Source organism: Vulpes vulpes, chromosome 12 (genome assembly GCF_048418805.1).
Source record: "Vulpes vulpes isolate BD-2025 chromosome 12, VulVul3, whole genome shotgun sequence".
Lineage (NCBI taxonomy): Eukaryota > Metazoa > Chordata > Mammalia > Carnivora > Canidae > Vulpes > Vulpes vulpes.
In genome coordinates, this window is record NC_132791.1 from 156974124 (window position 1) to 156998670 (window position 24547).

The following is a 24547-nucleotide window of genomic DNA, read 5'->3' on the forward strand; positions in this document are numbered from 1 at the left end:
TGTCTATATGAGAGTATTTCTGGGTGAAATTACCATTTGATTCAGTGGCCTGAGTAAAGCAGATTGCCCTCTCCAATGTGGGTAGGCCTCATCCAATCTGTTGAGAGCTTGGATAGAACAAAGGCTAAGGAAGGGAGAATTCTTTCTTTCTGTCTGTCTTTCAGCGCGTCTGGGACACTGATTTCCTGTCTTCAGACTGAGACTAGAACTGAAAAACCATCGGCTCTCCTGTTCACAAGCCTTCAGACTCATACTGGAACTACACCATTTGTCTCCTGGTTCTGGACTTTCTGTCTCCATAACTGTATGAGCTAAATCTTTATAATAAATTTCTATCTGCACACAGGCACACGCACACGCCCATTGTGTTCTGTGTTCTGTTGCTCTGGAGAATCTTAATAGAGGAATGTAGTTTAGAATTCAGAGCATAGTAAGAAAATGGCACATGTCTGTAATTAATCTTTGCATGGGTCAATTTTAGAAAACCTATTAATGTGGATTAATATCAAGAATGTAATATTATAAAATGTCATCATTATAGATCAAAAGAAGAAAAGTATGTTATTTTACCTATAGATGCTGAAAAAAACACTTGCTAAAATTCAACTTTAATTCCTGGTTTTTAAAAACTTCTTGATAAAATAGAAATAGAAGGATATTTCCTTAATAGGAAAATATATACAGGGGCAAAAGCATCGGTATGTATAACAACCTGAAACATTCCTGATAAATTCATGAGCCAGACAAGGATTCTCTCTCACCAGGCTTGTTTACCATTACAATGGAGAACAAGCAACTATAATTCCACAGGAAATAGCAGGCATATCAGAAAGAAAGAGACAAATGTATTGATGTATTGTTTTTAAATAGGATATGATCATACAGTTGAAAAACTCAAGAAAGTAAAAGAGTTGTTTCAAATAAGGTTAATCAGTAAGATAATCAGGTAAAAAATTAAAATATAAAAATTAATAGCTTTCTTATACATGAACAGTGAATTATAAAAGACAATTAAAGGAAAAATCCCATCTACAGAGATAGCAAAGAAGACAAGATATAAAAATAAAATATCTAGCCATACATTTAATAAGAAAAATGCAAGTTCTATATGAAAAAAATGTAAATGATACCAGACACCTGAAACAAAACAGAAGTAAATGGAAACAGATAGCTGGTTCTTAGATAGGAAGATAGTAAAAGAAATCATTTTTTTCTGTATCAATACATATATATATTTGAAATTATTCCAATAAAAATTAAAAATAGGGTTCTTAGTAGTACATATTAATTAGTGTAAGCCAATTGTTTTAATAAATAAACCCAAGTATATATACCTAGAAAATGGTAGATGTTTATTTCTAGCTTATATGAAGCCCAAAAAGAGATATTCCTGATTGGCAGGTATCTGTGTGTGTGTGTGTGTGTGTGTGTGTGTGTGTGTGTGTGTCTTTCTCTCAACCAGACTTCTTTAATTTTTGGCTCTGCTATTTTCAACACATAATTTCTAAGGTGACTGTACTCATGAGTCTGAAGCTGGCAGAGGAACATGAATGATTAAACATGGGACTTTTTTTTAAGCATGGAAAATTTTTATGGACACACATCACTACCACTCACATACCATTGGCTAGAGCTCTGTTGTATGACCACATTTAATTACAAGAAAGGCTAGCATATGGAGTCTATCTGAGTGCCCAGGAAATACAAAACTTGAGTTCAAAGTACTCTTGAGTTCAAAGTACTCTTTGTCATGGGAAAATTTACAGATTTTAAAGTTCACATGAAAAATGTGCAAGAATAGTTGGAGAACATTATAAAGTTTATGCAAAACTCAACAATTTGGATGAAATGGACAAATCTTTAAAAATGTAATTCTAGCAAAACTGACAAAAGAAGAAATAAAAAACCTAAACAGACCCATATCTATCAAACAAATGGAATTTGTAGGGGTGCCTGGCTGACTTAGTTGAAAGAGCATGAGACTCTTGATCTCAGGGTCATGAGTTCAAGCCCCACACTGGGTGTAGAGATTACTTAAATAGATAATTTTCTTTAAAGAAATGGAATTTGTAGTAAAAATCCTTTCTACAAAGAAAACTCAAAGCCCAGATGGGCTTCACTGGTGAATTTTTTTCAAACATTTAAAGAAGAAATAACACCTACTCTACACAAACAGCCTCAGGAAAATAGAGCTTTAAAATCAGCAATGAATGATGAATTTCACCATCTATGAAGAAAACAGTATGAGCTTTTTCCAACTTGTTATATGGGATCAGCACATGATACAAAAGGTTGATGAAGATATCATGAGAGGGATGCCTAGGTGGCTCAGTGGTTGGGTGTCTGCCTTTGGCTCAGAGCATGATCCCAGAGTCCCAGGATTGAGTACCGTATTGGGCTCCCTACATGGAGCCTGCTTCTCCTCCTTCTACCTGTGTCTCTGCCTCCCTCTCTCTCTCTGTTTCTCATGAATGAATAAATAAAATCTTTTTAAAAAATATATTATGAGAAAAGAAAATGCAGACAATGAATATAGATGTGAAAATCCTAAACAAAATATTGAGTAGAATCCAGAAACATAATAAAAGAACAATACATCATAACCAAGTGAGATTTGTTCCAAAAATGCAAAGTTAAACATTCAGAAATCAATTAATATCTTTCATTATATTAACAAAAGAGAAAACCCGTATTGCCATTTCAATAGGTGCAGAAAAATCATTTGACAAAATTCAAAACCTACTTCTGATTAAAAACTATCATCAGGGGATCCCTGGGTGGCTCAGCAGTTAAGCACCTGCCTTCGGCCCAGGGCGTGATCCTGGAGCCCCAGGATCGAGTCCCACATCCGGCTCTCTGCATGAAGCCTGCTTCACCCTCTGCCTGTGTCTCTGTGTGTCTCTTATGAATGAATGAATGAATGAATGAATGAATGAATAAAATTTAAAAAAAAATAAGTAAATGATAAAAAAAAAAACTATCATCAATGGTGAAACACTGAGTTTTTTCCAAGCACAGGAATAAAGCAAGGATATCTACTTTCACCACTTCAATTTGATACTGAGCTGGAAGTTTAAGGTAGTGCAATAAAACAAGAAAGAGAAACAAAAGGTGTAAAGATTAGAAAAGAGTAATCTAAACTTGGAATCTGCAGATGATACATTATTTACATAGAAAACCCTAGGGAATCTATAAATAATTATAGGGACTAAAAAGCAAATTTAGTAAGATTAGGGGATATTAGGTAACTTGAAAAAAATCAATTTTACATCTATATGTTAGCAAAAAAAGCAACTGGAAAAATGAAATTTTAGAAATATCACTTGCATTGTTATCAGAAAACATAAAATACTAGGAATGTATCATAAAGTATGTGTAAACCTGTATCTAAAAATATATGAAATATGACTAAAAGAAATTAAAGAGTAACAAAATGAACCGGGGATATGCGTTGTGGATTGGAAGACCTGATATATTTAAGACATCCATTCTCCAGCACCTGGGTGGCTCAATCAGTTAAGGGGCTGCATTCAGATCAAGTCATGATCCTGGGGTCCTGGGATGGAGCCCCACATCAGACTCCCTGCTTCTCCCTCTGCCTGCCACTCCCCTTTCTTGTGTTTGCTCTCTCTGTCAAATAAATAAGTAAAATCTTAAACAAAAATAAGACGTCTATTCTTCCCACATTGGTAGATTTCGCACAATCCCAATCATAATCACAGTAGGCCTTTTTGAAGAGGTTGACAAACTGATTCTAAAATTTATGTGAGAATTTAAGAGTCCAGAAGAGCTGAAACAATTTTAAAATAAAGAAGTGTGAAGAACTAATACTGGCTGCCTTAAAGACTTACTTAAAACTACAGTAATTATGACAATGCAGTATCAATGTAAGTGTAGACAAATAGATCAAAGGAACAGAATAGAAAATCCAGAACAAACTTTCCATATATGGTTATCTGAGTTCCAATCAAAGCACTGAAACAATTTATTGGAGGGGAATTTGTTTTTTAACAAATGGTGTCGAAACAATTGGATATTCACATGAGAAAATGTGAGTATGAGAAAACACAACCTTGCTCTCACACCACACATGAACATTAGTTTGATATGGATTGTAAACCTAAATGAAAATGTCAAAATCATAAAGCTTCTAGAAGAAAACATAGGAGAATATTTTAGAGAACTCAAGAGGTAAGCAAAGATTTCTTGGACAGGACACAAAATAACCATAAAATAAAAAAATGGATGTGAGACTTGGAAATTAAAAGCTTCTGCCATCAAACGATATCACTGAGAAAATGAATAGGCAAGTTACAGACTGGTAAAAAAATAGTTGTAAAACATATATATCTGAAAAAGGATTGGTATCCAGGAAATATAAAGAACTCCTACAACTCAATAATAAAAAAAGACAACGCAATTTTTAAAATAAGCAAAAAATTTGAACAGATTATTCACAAAGGAAGATGCACAAATGGCAAAAAAAGCGAATTAAGAAGTGCTTGATGCCTTCAGTCATCAGGGCAATGCAAATTAAAGCATGTAAGATACAGCTACACCCCCACCAGAATAATTAACATTTTTATTTTTATTTTTTGAAGATTTTATTTATTTATTCATGAGAGACACGCACACAGAGAGGCAGAGACATTAGGCAGAGAGAGAAGTAGGTTCCATGCAGGGAGCCCAATGTGGGACTCAATCCGGGGACCCTGGGACCACGCCCTGAGCTGAAGGCAGCCGCTCAACCGCTAAGCCGCTAAGCCACTCAGGCATCCCGAATAATTAACATTTTAAAAAATTGGGAACATCAACTATTAGCAAGGTTGTGGAGCAACTGAAATTCTTTTTCTTTTTTTTTTAAGGTAAGCTCTACACCCAACAAAATGGGTGTAGACTTGAATTTATGATCCTGAGATCAAAAGTTGCATGTTCTACTGACTGAACCAGCCAGGAGCCCCTGAAATTCTTATATATATTATTGGTGGGAATGTAAAATGGCACAACCACTTCTGAAAAAAAAAATCTGATAGCTTCTTATGAACTATACATATATCGACCCTCTGACCCAGCAATTCCATTCAAGAGAGATGAAAAAATGTATTCATAAAAAGGTTTCATAAGAATGTGTGTAACACCAGGGTGCCTAGGTGGCTCAGTTGGTTAAACGTCTGCCTTCGGCTCAGGTCATGATCTCAGGGTCTTGGGACCAAGACTGTTGTGTTCCCTACTCAGCAGGGAGTCTGTTTCTCTCTCTGCCTCTGCTTCCATGCCTCCCCCCCCCAACTTGTGCTCTATCTCTCTCAAATAAATAAATTAAACCTTTTTTTTTTTAAATGAAAGGAATGTTCTAACAGCTCTTGGCAGAGTAGGTCCCAAACTAAAAATAGCCCCAGTGTCTATTGATAGGGGATTGGCTAAATAAACTGGAATATCCATATAATAGAAGAGCACAGCAATAAAAAGGATCAAACTATCGATAGCCACAACAACCTGGATAAATTTCAGAAACATTATGCTGAATTAAATAAGGCTTACATAAACATGTGCATACCATATAATCCCATTTATGTGACATTTCAGAACAAGCAAAACAAATCCACAATGAAAAAACTCAAAGTTGTGGCCTCTGGCATGGTGGGGGTGGAAACTGGGATGGAACCTTAGGGAATCTTCTGGGAAGATAGAAATGTTCTGTCTTATTCTGAGGGGTAGTCCCATATGTAGACAATTGCCAATTGTGTAATCTGAACACTCAAAATCTGTATTTTTTATTATATTTAAATTATATCACCAAAAAACCCTAAAAAGAATAGCTGGGAAGATGATAAAAAAGAATCCAGAATGAGACAGAAACACATATGAAACTTTAATTTGATAAAGATGTCATTGCAAATGAGTGGGTAGAAATGGATTATATAATAAATGATATTGAGGTAACTGGAAAAAAGCAGGATGGAACCGTATGTCATTGCTGACACCAGCATTAATTGTGGATGGATCAAAGATTTAAAGGTAAATAAACAAAACTGTGAAAGTACTGAAGCAAACATGGGTAATTCATGATTCTAAATCTGGAACTTTCTCAAAATGATTCAAATGCAGAAGCTTGGAAGAAAATATGAACATGATCTCTAAAATTGAACAGGTCTGACTGGAAAAAAGTTCCACAAATACAATTAAAAGAAAACAATCAAACATTTATGTATCTATAAGACCACAGGTCAATTTTTTTAATCAAGAATCCAGAAGGAAAATGGGCACAGGACATGAACAGATGGCTCACAGAGTGTGTCTACAAATGGCTTCTAAACATATGAAAAGATGTTCATGCTCAGTGGCAACACAAGAAATGCCATATAGAAACTACATCAAGTTACCGTTTTCCCCTATTGGATGAGATAGACCACATTTTTTGTAATACCCCGTATTGGTAAGAGTAGGGCATCAAGCTCTCTCATGCATTGTTGACGACAGTATAGATTGTTCCAGGTCTTAAGAAGACAATCTGAAGATATCTATCAAATATAAAATTGCACATACCCTGTGACCCAGCCATTCAACTTCCAGGAATTAATTCAACAGATACACTTCATGTGTCCAGAAAGACGAATGACAGAGATATACAGTGCAGCCTTGTTCACACTGGCAAATAACGGCCATCGAAAGGAGGCTGGTTGAATAAATGACCATGTCTGGATATAATGGAATTCCATGAAACTGCCTGAAGTTCACCAAAGTGGATTAATGTGGTCTCTCAGAATGTAGATCCTGCAGCCAGAATGCCTGGGCCCTAACCCCAGCTCTGCCACTTACTGGCAGTGTGACCTGGGGCCAGTTACCTAACCTTGCCTGTCTGTGCCTCTGTTTTCATATATCTAAAGTGGGGGTTGTAATTAGCAATAACAGGAATAGTAATACCACCTACCTCAAAAAGTTATGCTGAGACCTTCAAAAAACCGGGTCTTAGGACATTTAGACCAGTACCTGGCACATGGTAAGTATGTGTAGACAATAATCACTACAAATCTGAATCAATCTCCAAAATATATTAAGTGCAGAAAGACAAGGTGCCATTCCAGCTGTATAAAACTGGGGTGTGCAGGATAGCTCTAAATATTCACACTTGTGTGTGTTTAAGACATCTCTAGGAGGGCCTGGAAGCTAGAGGTTCCATCTGAGGAGCGATCAGGGATGGGAGATGATTCTCAGTGAGTAACTTTTATGGTTTTAAATATATATTTTTACTAAGTATATGTATCATATATTCAAAAATTTTAAAATTAAAAAAATATGTATTTTGAAAAAAATCCCTTGGGGTGGTGGAACTGTTGCATGTCCTGATTATGGGTGTGGTTAGACAAATCTATACGTGTGTTAAAATTCATAGAGTTGTACATCAAAAGAAAAATAAATTTGCTGTAAAAAAAAAAAAGTCCCTTTGGCTCCAATGCATAATACAGAGTAAGCCTGGAGGCCAGGAGGTCAGTGAAGAGGTGACTGCATTTTGGAAGAAAAGAAACTCTTGGAGCCCAGGGAAGGAGTAACAGTAGTGGAGACAGGGAGACGAGAATTCAGAACTGCACAGGAGAAAAGCTTGTGCTTCATTCTCTCATGAAACACAGCCTGACTTAGCAGCACTGTTTGCTGGGCACAGACCAGGCACCTACTTGGCCTAACAATCCGAGCCCATGGCGGTTATTGTCATTCCAATTTTCCAAACGAGGTTAAAACCATTTGTCTAAGGTGTAAGTGGCAGGGCCTTTGAACCCAGTCTGTCTGACTTCACACTTCTACTCTTTTCCCTAATAAATAAGATCCAGGGGAGTCTGGGAATGCTTCACAGAGGAGGTGACATTTGAATGGGGGCCTCCAAGAGTTTCTCCAGGGTTCTGTCCTGCACCACTCCAAGCATTGCCATTCACCAGGTAGTCTCTGTGATGGGCTCCCCCTGCACTTGTGCTCTGCATGGACTGCAACTCTGAGTTCTTCACACAGAAATGGAGAAGGTGCCCCCATTGGATTTTGTTTTATAACAAATCACCTCCCAAATTAGCAGTTGGTTTAAAACAATAAACATTTATGTGTCAGCTAGTGACTTCTTCTAACCCCAGGTGGGCTTAATCCTCTACTCGAGACAGCTGCTGAGACAGCTATAAAGTGACCAACAGTCCTGGTTTGCCGGGACCTTCTCCAGGTACAGCGATGATAGACCTGCATGCCAGGAAGCCCGTCAATCCTGGGCAAATTGAAACAGTCAGTTGCCCTGGCTGACTGAGGCCATCAGGTCTAGGCTGGCCCGGGCTGAGATGGCTGGGGCCTCTCTCCATGGTGTCTTCCCACCCCCCCGCAGGCTGGCCGAGGCTGTTCTCATGGCAGCAGTGACAGGGATCCAGAGTGAGCAGAGGGCATGCCAGGCCCCTTGAGGCCTTAAAGCTCACAAATGGCCTTTCTGACACAGTCTATTCATCAAAGCAAGTCATAAGGCCAGGGTGGATTAATGGGGTAGAGAACTCAGCTCCCCTGCTTGATGGGATGGATTGTAAAGTCCTGTTTGCAAAGGACATGGAAGTGGGGGCCAAGGATGGAGAACTGGGGCCGGTTGTGTAATCAGCCACAGAAGGAAAGTCCCGACTCAGGCCCAGCAATAAGCCCAGCTGACTGGTAAATGCCTATTGTTTTCAACCAACTACTGAACTTGGAAGACGGTTTATTACACAGCAAAATCTGACTGATCCACCCTCTCCATCTCATGGGGTGTGTTTGGGGAGTGGCAGGAAGTTCAGTGTGGCTGTAGCACGGTGGGTTGTCAAAAGATGGGGAGAGAGAGGAGGCTGGCTGGGTCTACATGCTTTCTTGTCTCCTGGACCGGCAGGACAAGGACAACAGGAGAGGGACCATTATTCCTTCATACAGGTGAGAAAGACAAGGGCCCAGAGAAGGCAGATCGCACCCAAGGCCACACAGTCAGTGTGCGCAGGCAGGGATGGGAAGCAGGGCTTTCCCCGCTGGGCCCAGGAAAGCCGTGGGAGGAAGGGGGCTGGAAGGTACTTTTGCAATCTCTTTACTTAATACCCAAAAGCTATCATGTATCCATTAAAGAATGGGGAGGGGAGGCCTGCCGGACATGGGTGGGTGCTGAAATCACGGAAATACCCCGCGGCACCTCTGCACTCCAGCAGGACTACATTTATTTATTCTTTGAATTTGAATGATTATTTTCTTTCCTCCAAAAATTCCCTGGGGCTCCCTCTATATCATTAGCTGCAAATGGATTTGCAGGTGTTTAATTAGGCTAGAAAATTATAGACAGCCAGAGGCCTTGACCAGGACTCTCTCGCCTCCTGGGGAGACCCTCAGGCCAGGAAATCAGGCCAGTTCCAGGGAAAGGGCCTCCCTGCTGATGTCCTGGCCAGTCAGCTCTCTGTAAAGCCACTCAGCTGCCACTGACCTTGTGGCTTTGGACTAGCTGCTCCCCTCTCTGGGCCTCAAGCTCCTGGTCTGTACCCTGAAGGGTGGACAAGGTGAGAAGGGGTGTGGTGGGATTTGAGACAGCAAGGAGACCATATGAACAAACTGGCAGTGGCAGGACCCACCCTGGCTGTGCCAGAGTTCGTTACAGCCCCCAAGGAGGCCGTGGGCAGCAGGCCAGCACAGCAAGGAGGAAATGGGAGGAGCACTATCCTCTCTTAGAAAGGGCAGAGGATCATCTGGTTTGACCAGCAGTCCTGCTTGTGGCCGATGGCTTGATGGCTCCCAGTCTGCGCTGACTCACTTAAGCTTCTTCTCTGCACTCCCAGGGGGAACGTCTGCTACCCTTGAGGACAGAGGGCAGTGACTGTCCCGTACTGCACAGCTGGTGTGAAGCATGGGCAGTCTAACCTGGCTTCCTGGCTCTTTCCACAAATCTGCTAGATGTTTGCAGCAGACCTTTTACCTGCAACTTCCCGGAACTGGACACTCTCCATTTGCCTCTACTCTCTGCTCCACCCCCTGCATCACTGGGGCTCCCTTGCCTTCTGGCTTTTGGTTGGTTCCTAGGGTGGGAAGCAGCAGCAGTTGCCCCGAGGGTGGGAGGAGAGACAGGCTGGGGATTTGTTGCCTGGATCCCTTCCTGTTGGACCGGCTTGCTTCCTTCAGCAAAGCTGGCTGATGAAACTGGTACCCCGCAAAGCCCTTTCCCTGCCCGTCCTCTGTCTCTGCAAATCTCAAGAGCCGGTATCTAGCATTTGCCTTTAATCAGTGCAATTTTCTGTAAAAGGTTGTTTTTTAAAAAATTGAATCTGATTTTTTAAAAATAAAATATTAATTTTAGAACAGTTTTAGGTTTACAGAAATATTGTGAAGGTAGTTCAGAGATCAACTCACTTCTACTTTATTTTAAAGGGCAGCTTTTCATTATACTCACAAATGGAAAACCACCATGACTTGCCTCACATGGACTTCAATCTTAAAAATGAACAGGGAAAACAAAGCAATGCCATTAAATTTTGAAAACTGAAATAAAAAATTAACAGCCCCATACAAGTACGAATCAATCTGATTGATTTGTTAAAATACATTCTGCGCAGAATTGGCCAGGGTCTCTGTGCGTATGTAGATAAAAGAGAAGGCAGGTTATGAAGGCCTTCACAGTGCAAGGCCGCGGCCGGGCGTCAGGTGCTTTGCCACCCTGACCCACATCCACCGGCCAGCGGAAGCACAGCCAGCATCGACGAGCTCCCACCTCTGGGGAGGCGATGATCTGAGGCCTTACATCTATTAGCTCATCAGAGCCTCAAGACAACCCGACAAGATGTTAGGTACTATTATTATCTCACTTTTTAAATGGAGAGATTGAGGCAGGTTGAAGAACTGTTTCAAGGCCACAGGCAGAAGCCACACTGAGGCAGTCAGGCCTCTAAGCTTGCATTTGCAACCGCTGTGCTCTGTTCCCAGAGAAGGCATGGACTGTCTTTAAAAGAGGATTCCAGGAGGGATTTCCACCTGGTTTTATTTTTACCCCATCAACTTTATACTCTGAAATTCCTCGAATACACAGAAAAGGTGAGAGCCTAGAAATGAATGCCCTATATCCTTCTCCAAGATTCAACAGTTAACACTCTCTCTCTATAGTTTGTATTTTTCCATTTCAGATTGAAATAAACAAAGCCTCTTTGCCATGTGTCCTTGGCAATAATACCAGGTTTGATGTGCTCGTTATTGTTTTCTAAATACATTCAGGAATAAATAAACTACTGTGAAAATGAGGAGATACTTGCCCACGCATCTCCTAAAATCATCCTGTGCGCTCCTGCAGGTATGACTGCTATATACTGGCAAAATCAGGCCTTAAAATAGGAGGGATCTCTGTGGATCTCTGGTTATTTTCAACAAGGCTGTCACCCAAACCCACCGGCTCCCTCCTGTGATAGTGTGGGGGCTAGGCGGGGAAGGCAGGAGCATCCTGCCTAAACTGGGATGGAGGGTAGCCCTGGTGGCACAGCGGTTTAGGGCCGCCTGCAGCCCGGGGTGTGATCCTGGAGACCCGGGATCGAGTCCCACATCGGGCTTCCTGCATGGAGCCTGCTTCTCCCTCTGCCTGTGTCTCTGCCTCTCTCTCACTCTCTCTTAATGAATAAATAAATAAATCTTAATAAATTAATAAATAAATAAAACTTAAAAAAAATAAAAAAAATAAACTGGGATGGGGGACAGGGGATGGATGTGAGCAGTGTAGACTTGGCTTCACATTGGCTATTCCCTGTGCCTGGACACTCTTCCTGCATATGTGTAGGCACCTTCCCCCTCGGGTCCTGCTTATGTGTCCCTCTCAGAGAGGCCAGCACAGTGCCCCTCACCCTGCTTGACCTGCCTCATTTTTCAAAGCGCTTCAAACCATGACACTGTTTTTTGCACTAGTCTGGCAGTTCCATATGGGCAGGGGCAAGTGCGTATTTCCTCAGCACAGCACCCCCGTGCCTGGCACAGACCCAACACTAGCGTGTGTTTAATAAATGATCACTGGATGAATAGATGAATGACTGAATCTGTGGCCTGGGGTTCAGATTCAGACTCTAGGCCTGGTGCCAACACCAGGGTTAATTTAGCCCTTGTCTGCAGAACCCCTGTGGTAGAGCATTCAGTCCCTACACTCCTAAAAGGTGACCACATTGGAGGGTTTCTTTTCTCATAGATCTGTTTTTTTTTTTTTTTTTTTAAGATTTTGTTTATTTATTCAGAGAGAGAGAGAGAGAGAGAGAGGCAGAGACACAGGCAGAGGGAGAAGCAGGCTCCATACAGGAAGCCTGATGTGGGACTTGGATCACACCCCGGGCTGCAGGCGGTGCTTAACTGCTGGGCCACTGGGGCTGCCCATAGATCTGATTTTTGATGACCTTTCAAAAGCTAAGACTTCCCTGAGGAAATGAGAAGGAGGTTTTGCATAGCACAGGGTGCCTATCAGGTGCTCAGGAAGAGCAAGGACCCTCTTTCTCCTGACCCCATATGCATATTTCTGAGCAATGGTCTAGTTTCTCAGCAGTCTCCAGGCCTGTGGGCTCCTTACGTCTCCACAGTTTGCTTTTCCTCCCCACACTTCTCTACCAGTAAGGAGATGGGAACATCCTCCTCTTGGCTTAGAGGACTTATTGACAAAATCCTGAGCTGGATGAAGCAGTGGAAAGTGCTCCGGTTGAGACACAGCAGTTCTGGGTTCTCTGCCACTATGATCCACTGTATAACCTTGAGCCTTGCCTTCCATTCCCATAAAATGGGGACAGTGAGCTTGTTCTGAGCCCAAGGATAAGAACACATTCTAGGTCAGATTTCTAAGCCCCAGGGGCTTTCTGCAAATAGCAGCTGAACCACCCCATCCCCAAAGGCCTCAGGCACAAGTCAGCAGCAGAGAAACACCATAGCCTGGTTCACCTAAGCACAGATAGAATTATGGTGCAGGAACCAGGCGAGGGGCCCCACAGCAGCCTTATTCTGAGTATCCATGTGACGCTCAGGACAAATTAAGTTCATAAAGTCAGGGTGGGCTGTGGCAACTCGGCAGCAGCAAACCACTCCACTTGGCCCCCTTAGCCAGGGATTGGCAGGTTTGCCTCTAGAAAGGCTCAGCCCAGTGTGTACCACGTCTACCCGACCTTCCCAGAGGCCACATGGAGACTGGGCACCAGGCTTTGCTTAGGCCCTGTTCCTGCCTGACATGCTTTCCCTGAGTGGCTCAGCCCCACGGTTTCTAGTCCAGGAGAACGGGGTTTGGGTGGGAGTGGAGGCATTCTCGGGGGTGAGGTGTCCCAGCTAGGAGTCTGGGTTCAAGGCCCAGCCTTGGGGCAAGAGCTGCCCCTGACATCCAAACGGTCAGGAATGAATTGATTCCCAGCTGCATCTGGTATCTCTTCTACTGTTACTCTCACACCTGTATAATTACCGCCCATCCTTCAAGGTCAAGGTCAGTATCAGGACACTTCTTCCAGGAAGCCCTCCAGAATGGCCAGGATTCAGCCCCCTGATTCCTTGGCACGGGGTCTTCTCCTGAGGTGGAAATGTCCTGGGCTGGGCCCAGCAAGGTCTTCAATGGCCACCCTGTGTGAAATTCGGGTATCCACCTCCACTTAGCACATCTGGTCCTCCCGACTCCACTTTAGTGTGGGAGCACAGTTCTTCCGGCCACGTGATGCACTTTAAGTTGGCTTACTGGTTTATTTTCTGGCTTTCCTGCTAATGTAAGCTCCACGAGGGGAGGGTCTTTGTCCTTTTTGTTTGCTTTTATATCTCTGTGCCTAAGCAGGACCTGTGAATAGTAGCCTCGAATATTAGTCAAACAAAGAATGGATCTCAAGAAGGCACAGCAGATGCAGAGTCTTGGAGATGTGAAGGCGCGGGGAAGTTAGAAGGCCCTGCAGAATATGAGACTGGAGAGGCCGGGGGTGGGGGTGGGGGTGGGAGTGGGGGTGGGGGTGGGTGGAGGGAGATAGACCTGAACCAAAGAGGGAAGAGGGTCATGAATGCTAGACCAACAGTGGGGGGCGGGGGCATGACAGGGTGTTAGATGGGGAGCAACAGTCCTATCTGGGTTTGCAAAGACCCTTGTGGCTGGGTGGGAGAGGAGTGGAAGTGGGCAGAACAATGAGGGGGCCGTGCAATAGTCAGATGAGGGAAGGCGGGCACTCAGCCCAGGGTGGGCGACATGGGGGGAGTTGTGGTGAAATCAGGAGAGTGCAGAGGAGGCCAGGACCAGGCTGGGGACTGACCAGTGGACGGTGTGCCTGGCAAGCCTCCTCACAAAGGACTGCCCCACAAGGCACAGGGGAGCTGGAGGCTCCAGCCTGGACTCTAGGGAGACTCAGCACCTTCCATTAAAGGAAACCGGATCCACTGTTGCACACCCAGGGTCTACCACGTTGAGCATGGAACAGATTAAACCAGTGGTGGGGACGCCTGGGTGCCTCAGTGGTTGAGCACCTGCCTTCAGCTCAGGGCGTGATCCTGGAGTCCCAGGATCGAGTCCCACATCGGGCTCCCTGCATGGGTCCTGCTTCTCCCTCTGCCTGTGTGTCTCTCATGAATAAATAAATAAAATCTTAAAAAAATAAAAATAATTTAAAATAAGCCAGTGGTGGACGCTTAACTGACACCAAGGGGTGTGTGAGGGACAAATGAGATCCTGGGAGAAACTGACTTTGCCCCAGAGCTGGGCACCTGGTGTGTACTACATACATAGCTGTTAGTATTACCCCCAGAACGTCAAAGTTTATTTTATTTTTTAAAAAAGATTTATTTATTTATGAGAGAGAGAGAGAGCGAGCTCACGAGCAGGGGAGGAGATGGAGAGAAAGTCCTCAGGCAGACTGCTGCCGAGCAAGGAGCAGATGTGCGGCCCCATCCCAGGACCTGAGACCATGACCCGAGCCAAAATCAAGAGCAGGCTGCTCAACGGACTGAGCCCCCCAGACACCCCCTAGAACTCAAATTTTATAAAACACCAGCACCTCTTCACGGCCCTCACAGGGCCCTGTGAGGGGGGACCTCTACTGCCCTGGGGAGCAGGGGTAACAGGAAACTGTATGCCACTCACAGGGCTGGTGGGAGGATTAATTAAATGCAGGTAAAGTGCTAGAAGAGTTTGGCACCCAGCAGGTGCTCGATAAGGGGTAGTCATCAACACACAAGTCAGGCACTTTTACTATCACGGAGCTCGTGTGCTGAAACATGAGGCCACCGAAGCTTGAAGAGATTGAGACTTGTCCAAGGTCACAGGGCAAGTGGTTTGGAGAGGATTCTTGAGATGGGAAACATGTGACTTCCAGTAGCTGGGCAACGCTGTGAAGTAGGTTCTGATGGCGGAGCTGGGTTCAGGAAACAGTCCCTGGAGAGGGGCAAGGAAACCAGCAGGGCTGAGGACTGGGGCTGCAGTTGGGCTTTGGCAGCTTGGGTTTCCTCCACTCCCTCCCAGGTTTGCAGCCTGAATCCAGCGCCCTCCATCCCTGCTTATCCACCCAGCAGGCCCTCCTAGTCCAGCTCTTTGCCTTACAGATGGGGAAATGAAGGCCGGACAGGGTGGCAGGGTGGAGGTGCCCAGGTTCTGGTCAGGCCCACCACATTCTCATCCCAGCCCTGCCACTTATTAGCTCTGTGACCCTGGCCAAGCCTCTTACCCACGCTGATTCTCCCTTTCTTCATCTGTGATTCGTCAAAACTGTTTACCCTGCACCAGGCACCCAGCTAAAGGCTTTGCATGTACGATTCCATTTATTCTTGACAACAGCCCCATTTCATGGATGAGGAGATCGAGGCTGAGTCTTTCCCCAGGTCACACAGCTGGGGGTGGATTCAGAGTCAGGATTCAGACTCAGGTCTGGGTTCTGAGTGAATCCAAAGCCTGTGCTCTTGAAATGGAGAAAATAATGTGCACCTCATCCTTGTGAGAACATGGGAGATAATAAAACATACAATAGTAGTTAAGACTTTCCTAGCCTTTAATGGCCAAGCCAGGTACTGTTCTAAGTAAATCACATATATTTAGACATTTAACCCATGCCTCAATGCTATCAGGAGACACCAATGCTACTATGGTCATCTCCCTGTTGTAGGTCGGGAAACTGAGGCATGGAGGCCAGGTAGCATGCCCAAAGTCACAAACTACTGAGTGGTAGAGTCAGGATTTGAACCCAAGCCTTCGGACACCAGAGTCCTTGCTTTTACCTACTACCCTATGAATATAGAGCACCATGCATGACAGCACGTGATGGCCTCTAAACTCACATGGGCTCTTCTCAGCAAGGAAGATGCAGGCCCCTGGAATTTCCATCCCAGATGGTTGCAACTTCCATCACTGTAGCCCTACTCTAGGATCTGGCTGGGTACACAGGCCATCACCACCAGGACAAAGAATTAACAAGCTGAGATCAGTGCGGGAGGCATGCCATCCATCTCCCTAGAAACCTGAGGCAGGGCTGGCCCAGCCAATACGGGAGGGAGGCATTTGCCTCCTAGTCTCCATCCTCACCCAGGGACCCCCCTCGCTCTGTTTCTTAAGCCTAGCTCTGTGACCCTTCTTGGGTCCCTTATCTCACCCCTCCAGGACCTCTTTTACAACATTGTTCCAATGTGCCCTTTCCAACCTTAAGCTTTTGCTCCAACTATTCCCTCTGCCTGAAGGGTCTCCCTCTGGAAAGACTTTCTCTTCCCTGTGAGCAAAGTTTGTCCCACCTTCCTCCAAAATTCCATGGCCCTAAGGACCTCTGTCATGCCCCCCATCACACACCATCACAACTGTGTGTCTGCCTCTCTCAAACCCTCGTCTGTGTACCTAGCAGTTTTTGGTTTTATTTTATTTTATTTTATTTTATTTTATTTTATTTTATTTTATTTTATTTTATTTTATTTATGATAGTCACACAGAGAGAGAGAGAGAGAGAGAGGCAGAGACATAGGCAGAGGGAGAAGCAGGCTCCATGCACCGGGAGCCCGACGTGGGATTCGATCCCGGGTCTCCAGGATCGCGCCCTGGGCCAAAGGCAGGCACTAAACCGCTGCGCCACCCAGGGATCCCAGTTTTTTGTTTTATTTTAAAAGATTTATTTATCTATTTTAGCGAGAGAGCAGGGGGGATGGGCAGAGGAAGAGGAGTCCCAAGCGGGCTCCCCGCTCAATGCACAGCCTCATATGGGGCCCGATCCCAGAATCCTGAGATCATGACTGGAGCCGAAACTAAGAGTCGGACGCTTAACCAACGGAGCCACCCAGGCGTCTCTGAGTATGAGTTTTATACAAGCACACAATCCCCTCCTAACACAGAAACACACTAAAAAACACACAGCCACACAGACATGCATCGCAGCTCTCTTCTCATAGGGTCCACCCAGGTACCTACACCCCAATTACCAAAGGTATGCATGACCCCCTAACCAAGGCACCCATGTACACACTTAGATTCAAGCAAGCAACAAGGCAACATCTGTGAACTTACACACACTCATGCACTCACAGTGTATGCCCAAGCACACAGGATCACATGCTTGCAGAAATCGCCTCTACACCCAAATACACACACCAGTATACAGAAGTGCAGAAACACGCACCACCACCCAGCACAGATGAGCTGAAGCGCACACGTGCTGGTGTGGGTGCCTGGGGTGGCTGGCTGGCTCCTGGCTCAGGCTGGGAGGACATCTCCTCGGAGACAGGCTGAGGGCTCCTGGCAGGGCCTGGGAAAGTGGGCCTGGAGGGGAAGATAAATGATATGTCTATTGGGCTCCTGGGTGGAGGGTCCTGGAAGAGAGGAGTCCTCTTGGGCTGATTCCTGGCTCCCACTTTCTTCTTGCAGCTGTGCTTTCAGACCACCTGTCCCCTCAGGCCAGGCCCTGCCGTTGCTCTAGGCACCCTTGGCAGTCTTGTCCTTAAATAATCAGAACAAGCATTTACCAGCGTCTGCTGAGCACAAGGCCAAACGGGGAGAACTCCACCCCAGGGGCCTCCCAGGCCTCAGCCCTGGTCCTGGCCCAACAGCACTGACACCATCTCCTGGGATTCTCCTGACACCACGGATTCATAGAATTATTTTAAAGGTGTGGAAATGGAGACTCAGAGAGGTGAAGGGATTTGTCCAAAGGGACACCGCTCGCGGATGATGGGGCAGAGATGGACCAGCTTTCCCTAAGGAGCTCCCGGTCCCTGGGCCCCCGGGGTGGTGCGGGGTCCCCTCAGGCCTCACCTGCCACCCAGAGAAGCAGCAGGAGCAGGGAAACTTTGGGTGGGGTGGAGTCTTTCTTTGGGTCTGGGGAAGCAGCAGGGTCGATTTTGCTGGGGAGCAGCCTGGCCTTTCTGGCTCTGGGAAGCCATATCTTTGTCACATCAGGGTAGGGGCTCCAGGTCTGAAAGGGAGACACCAGTGGAGCAGCTCCAGCTCCTGCTACTTATTCTCTCCACCCCACTTCCAGGCCCTAACAGGCTATGGCCCGGTTTCCAGGTGGAGGCAGTGTCCCTGACAGGTTCCTGGAACCCCAGACTCCTAAAACCCCTGATCAGAAGGAATCAAGCATCTCAGGCTACCCCAGTTCCTGTGAGACAACTGCTGGCGTTGGCGCCAAGGGTTTAAGAGATTACAGCAGAAAGAATTTTAAAAACTAAGAAGCCTCCACGCCAGGCTGATTGTCTCTAAGAATTCATCCCAGCAGCCAAGTGCTGCCAGAACGGAGGTTTAGAAGAAACGTGAAACTGCTCCAGGCGTCACCCCAGCCTAGGCCCTTGGGGTGTCCCCTCCCCTTGCCTGGGACCCCAGGGAACACTTCTGGGACTCTCAGAGTGAGGTTGGATGAATCCAGACTGTGTCTGGGCCTCAGCCTCCCCAGCTGCTGCTGGACACAAGTGGAGATTTTCAAATGTTGTGGGGGGGCTCGGATGGACAATACTGGCTCCAGGGCCCTAGGATTGCTCTTTGCCCTGCCACAGAAGCACGTGGTGCCACCACAGGCTGGCCAGCCTTATTTCTTCTTCCTGGGCACACAGAAAGACTGAATTTCTTGCCTAATTTGCCAAGGAGACAAAAGCCAGTGACTGGGGTGTTTGGAAGGGGTGTTGGCAGAAGTAGGGTGCACTGTTCCCAGGCCCAGCTTTAAAGCTCCTGTGTGACACTCTGCTCTTTCCCTCGCTTCCCATAGTGGCAGTGTAGTGGACTCACATTGTATGCTGTGGCATCATAAGATGGAAGGAACTTGGGTCCCTGAGTCATCACATATGGAAAAAGGGTGCTCAGGAGAGCCACTGACCCACATTGTGTTTGTGTGAGCAAGAAATAAACCTTTATTGTGTTACCCCTTTGAGATTTCAGGGTCTGTTACCTTAGCAGAGCCCAGACTAGCGTGATGAATATATTCCTCTTGGACAGATCTCACATCTTGAGGATTCACACAGGTTTTAATTTTTTAATTTTAATTTTATTTTCTTAAGTAGGCTCTATGCCCAATGTGGGGCTCAAAGTTACCAGTCCAAGATCAGGAGTGGCATGCTCCACCCATTGAGCCAGACAGGTACCCCCAGATTTTTATTGAAGAAAGAACTCTGTAACTAAAAGCCCACATCCAAGATGGCCTCTCTCAAGGTCCCCCAACTCTGACCTTTTGAGGGTCTATATCCAGACAGCTGTGGGGCAGTGGGAGCCAGGAGTCTTGAGCTTGGTCATATATCCTGTGTGGCCGTGGGCTGGTGTATTTTTCAGAGCCTCAGGATCCTCATCTGTGAAGTACAGGCAGTGATACTTCACCTACAAGGGTGCGGTGAGGATCCAAAAGGAACTGTAGGGGCACCTGGGAGGCTTAGTCAGTTAAGTGTCTGCCTTTAGCTCAGGTCATGATCCCGGGGTCCTGGAATCAAGTCCCACTTTGAACTCCCTGCTTTTCCCTCTGCCCCTCCTCCGTCTCATGCTTGCTCTCTCTCTCTCAAATAAATTAAAAAAAAAAAAAAAAGAGCTGTTAACTGTAGGGGGGTAGATTGTGCTTCAGGGAACGTTTTCTACATCATTATGCACATTCCACCCCCTACACACACACACACCCCACTCCAGGCAAGGACATAGAGAGAGACTTCGAGGCTTTATTTCTAAGTGGGGTACCTGGGAGTCCTGTAATCTCATTCATCTAGTCATTGAATGAGTCACTGTTTTAGTTGTAGGGGTACAGCTACAACACAGCAAAGTCTTTGCCTCTGGATGTGTATACTGGTTGGGACACATCCCGCCCTGTGCTGGGTCCTGGGCCACACGTCTAGTCTCTGCAGTTGAATTGTCTCCACTCCATTAACAAGGATGGCTCATGCTCTTTGAGAGGTTACTATGTTCCAGGCCTTTATGATTCTTTTTTTTTTTTTTAAAGATTTTATTTATTTATTCATGAGAGACACAGAGAGAGAGAGAGACAGAGACACAGGCAGAGGGAGAAGCAGGCCCCACGGAGAGAGCCTGACGTGGGACTCTATCCTGGGACTCCAAGATCACACCCTAGGCCCAAGGCAGGCACTAAACCGCTGAGCCACCCAGGGATCCTCCCCCTTTATGATTCTACTGAGCTTCCATGAGGTAGGTAGATACATTCCTCATCCTCATTTTATAGTAGGAATGTGGGGTTACAGAGATCCTGAGTCACTTGCCCAGGGTGACATGGGTAGGACCTGTGGCAAGGGTGGTACATGAACCCAGAGAGCCCTGCACCAGGGCTCACACACAGGACCCCTGAGCATGCATGTGTACGGATGCATGGATGCACAGATACACAGATGCTTGGGCGGCCATGAGGGATGGGGGAGGGGAGGCCAATCCGGGGTAGTGTCCAAACCCCAGCACAATAGTAAAATTTCTCTATTACTTTGTCTCCTTTTGTCTCCCTGACTCTCCCCAGTTTTCTTCTTAAGCTCATTTGATACAATTGTCCCTGACTTTATAGTCCTTTGTGCCTCCCTGATTTTTTCAGTGTTTTCTCACTGCCCTCAGCATAGAGCCCAGGTCCTTAGGCTTGGCATTCAAGGCTCCCAAGAAGTGCCCTCTGCAGTCTTGCTTCCACCCCTGTGTCACCCTGTGCTCTGTGCTTCACTTAGACTGGCCTTTGTGAACAGCTCTTTCTGAGTCCAGCTGGCTCTTGCCCACCCACTGCTCCCTACATGTTGTCTCCTGTACCAAGACCATTCTTCCTCACTTGTCCCACCCAGCTCCCACCAGGCTTCCCTGAGTCCCCAGGTTGGGCTATGTTCTCCCCCTTGCAGGGCCACACCCCAGGCTGTGTCACTGCCATGATATGCTGGCTTGTCACAGTCTTCATCTCCACCTGAACCTGGACAGCTTTTCAAGGGCAGGGCCCAGACTGGGTCCTCACCATTGCCCAGCATAGGGTTGGGCACAGAGGGGGATGTCAGTGATCCTGGATGAGCCTGCACTGTGAGTGAAATTTCTAGGACCCCCTAGAGGATGAACCCACATTGAGTGACAGGTGGAGAAGAAGGCAGCATGGGACCTGGGGTAGGGTGGGGTGTGAGTACCAAGGGGCATGGATGTCAGATTGACCAGAAGGGTTCATCTGAGATCTCAAGGACAGATACCCAGACTGATTCAGAAGAATGCCCAGGCCATTCCACAAATACCCTGTTAGACTGTGGTCAGACCATGGCCTTGGCATTAAAATTGTATATATTAAAAATATATATATAAAAAAATAAAAATGTATATATTATGTAATAATGGATAAATACAAAACAGACATATATTGCATTTTTATTTATTTTTATTTATTTATTTATTTTTTATTTTTTCATATATTGCATTTTTATAAGAAGTAAATAGGCTAAGGATGCCTGGGTGGCACGGTTGGTTAAGTGTCTGACTTCAGCTCAGGTGATGATCTCAGGTCCTGGGATCGAGCTCCATGTTAGGCTCCCTGTTCGGTGGTGAGATCTGCTTGTCCTCTCCCTTTCCATCGGTCCCTACCCCCATGCATGTGTGCATACACACATGTGTGCTCGCTCTCAAATAAATAAATAAATAAATAAATAATTTTTAAAAAGGAAAAAATAGGCTAGTCATACAATTTATTATCCAAATCAGGACCTCTCTTAGAAAGAGGTTGCAATGATTCATTATGTTGGAACATAATGGTATAAATGGAACCTGTTGGAACAACAGGTATAAATCAAGACTGTCCTGGGAATACCAGATGTATGACCACCCTGGATATGAAGCTTAATAATGGAAACCTTTGAACCCAATGAAGCTATGAGAGGACGACTAATAGGTGGGCTTCATCCTTATCCCATCCCCCTGCCTTCCCTATAGAAGTGACTACTATCTAGAATTTTGTTTGAATTATTACCTCTGTTAAAAAAAACAACAAACTTGTATTACAGATCACATGTGTATGAAAACTTAAACACTATACTTTCTTTTTGCTTGTTTGGGGTCTTACAAATGTTGGATTGTGCTGTATGCAGTCTTCTGCAACAAGCTTTTCTACTCAGTATTATGTTTCTTTTTTTCTTTTTAAAGATTTATTTATTTATTCATTCATTCATTCATTCATTCAGATAGAGAGAGAGGCAGAGACACAGGCAGAGGGAGAAGCAGGCTCCATGCAGGGAGCCGGACGTGGGACTCGATCCCGGCACCCCGGACTACAGGCGGCGCTAAACCACTGCGCCACTGGGGCTGCCCCTCAATGTTATGTTTCTAAGCTTCCTTCACATAGTTGGCTGCGGCTGTGTTTTATTTATTTCCATGGCTGTATAGTATTTCATTATATGGATGTGGCACAATTTAGTACTTCATTTTCCTGCTAAGGATGTTAGCTTGGTTTCTGCGTTTTTGCCATTATAAGCAGCACTACCACAAACGCCCCTGTACGGTTTTCCTGGTGCTTGTATGCATGAGTTTCTTTAGGGTTTATATGGTAATGAAATCCCAAGTTACAAAATGGTTGCAGTTTTCACTGCATTAGGAATATAGAAGAATCCTTGTTGCTTCACATCTTCACTGAAACTTGTCACTGTCACTACTTACTCTTCTATAGAAAATCTCATTGTGGTATTAATTTGCATTTTCCTGATTATTATAATGTTGAGCATCTTTCCTTCACATTTATGTTCCATTCATATTTCCTGTTGTGAAATACTTCTTTGTGTCTTTTTCTTAAAAAACAAATTGAGGGATCCCTGGGTGGCGCAGCGGTTTGGCGCCTGCCTTTGGCCCAGGGCGCGATCCTGGAGACCCGGGATCGAATCCCACATCGGGCTCCCGGCGCATGGAGCCTGCTTCTCCCTCTGCCTGTGTCTCTGCCTCTCTCTCTTTCTCTCTGTATGACTATCATAAATAAATAAAATTAAAAAAAAAATTTAAAAAACAAATTGAGTGGTGCCTGGGTAGCTCAGTGGTTGAGCCTTTGGCTGAGGTTGTGATCCAGGGTCCTGGGATCATAGGGAGCCTGCTTCTCTCTCTGCCTATGTCTCTGCCTCTCTCTCTGTGTCTCCCATGAATAAATAAATAATATCTTTTTAAAAACTTGAGTTGTCTTCTTTTATTAAATTATTAGAATTCTTTATGTAATCTAAGTAGTAATGCTTTGTTTGCTATGTGTGCTGCCATATATCCTCCCAATTTCTAACTAGTCTTTTCAATGGTTAGAAAAAAGTTAACTTGGAGGAAGCAGAGACTATGCATGGTGATAAACACCTTAACCAAAACAACAACAACCACTATTGTTAATATTAACATCTTCAAATAAATAAGAAAAAAAATATTGCATCCAAAAAAACCCCTACCCCCAATAAAATGCTATAAAGAAGATGTGGTCAGAGAACAAATAAGGAGCTTTGGGAAATATGATAAGAAAAAAAAAACAACTCTGTAGGGAGTTGAAGAAATTTTTCAGAATGGAGAAAAAAAAGAGGTGGAAAAAATATATATAAGGAATGTAGAGGGGCATCTGACTGGCTCAGTCAGCAGAGCCTGTGTTCAAGTTCAAGTTCAAGTCCTGCATTGGGTGTAGAGATCACTTAAAAAATAGAAAATAAAAAAATTAAAAAAGAATATAGAAGACCAGTCCAAGAGGGTCAATGTTGAAATAATTTAGGAAAGTCAGAAAGAGAAGAGAAACTAACTATAACAACAGAGAAAATGAAGCTGAGGAAATCATTATAAAGGTAATTTTAAAAAATTTTATCCAAACTGAAGATGAGTTTCTCGAATGAGAAGGCCCACTGCATGCCCAATACAATCTGATGGAAATGGATTTATTCCAAGACATAATGAGGATACAGGAGACTAAAAGCTTCAAGAGAAAGAACAGGTTTCCTAAAAAGGTTAGGAAATAGAATGACATTGATCTTTTCAACAGAAACTAGAAGACAATGGTTCAAGCCTTCAAAATTCAGAAGGAAAATTATTTCCAACTTAGAATTCTATACCTAGTCAAACTATCAATTATATGTGAGGCACTTTTTTGAAATGCAAGGTCTCCAAAAATATACCTCAAATACTTTCTTCTAGAAAGCTATGGATAGGTGTTCCTTCAAGTCTAGCAGTGAG